Raw genomic sequence first — 742 nt, forward strand, 5'->3', positions numbered from 1 at the left:
TGTTTATTTTCTTACGCTTGCCCCCTGCCATCTGGTTAATTCTAGTGCTACCTGCCCTTGCTAAATCTCTTGACTAGGTCTTAACAGATGTAATTGTCATCTCAGAGGCTTATTTCTGAATAAGCTCACTCTTTCTAGTTCTTTCTGAACTCTGGCTATCTTGTTCAACTCAGCTGTTCTGTCTCAAACTCCTCTCCGAGGTGACTGCTTCAAACTGGCTTCTCTTGGCTTCTCACTGAATTGCTCTGGTTATAAAAGCTACCTCTGATTCTACAAACTCAACTGCATTGTCTTCAGAAACTGAACGGAACTGAAAGAAACTGCAGGAACTCAACTTCACTCAACTGGATTCAGCTGAGCTGCACCAACTTGCACTGAACTGCCTGAACTCAACTGAACTACCTCCACCTGGACTCACTCGGTGTGAGTTTTATTCTTAATACATGTGCTTTTAGTTACAAAGGTTATTCCTAGGATTACATTGGCTAAATGATTCCTAGAATTGCGCTGGTTCTGTACCAGAGGTTGTATTCTGATTTTTATTTGACAGTAGTAATTTTTTAATTTCCTCCTTGCTTCTTCAAAGGTACAGTTCCTTCAAATGTATGCTGCTCAGTCTGCAAATATTTTGTTTCTGTATTTTCTCTTGTAGTTGATTTCTACTTTTATTCCATTGTCATCTGACAAGATGTAAAGAATTTCTCTCTCTCTTTCTCTCTCTCTCTTTCTCTCTCTCTCTCTC

The sequence above is a fragment of the Mastomys coucha genome, unplaced genomic scaffold (assembly GCF_008632895.1).
Source record: "Mastomys coucha isolate ucsf_1 unplaced genomic scaffold, UCSF_Mcou_1 pScaffold13, whole genome shotgun sequence".
Lineage (NCBI taxonomy): Eukaryota > Metazoa > Chordata > Mammalia > Rodentia > Muridae > Mastomys > Mastomys coucha.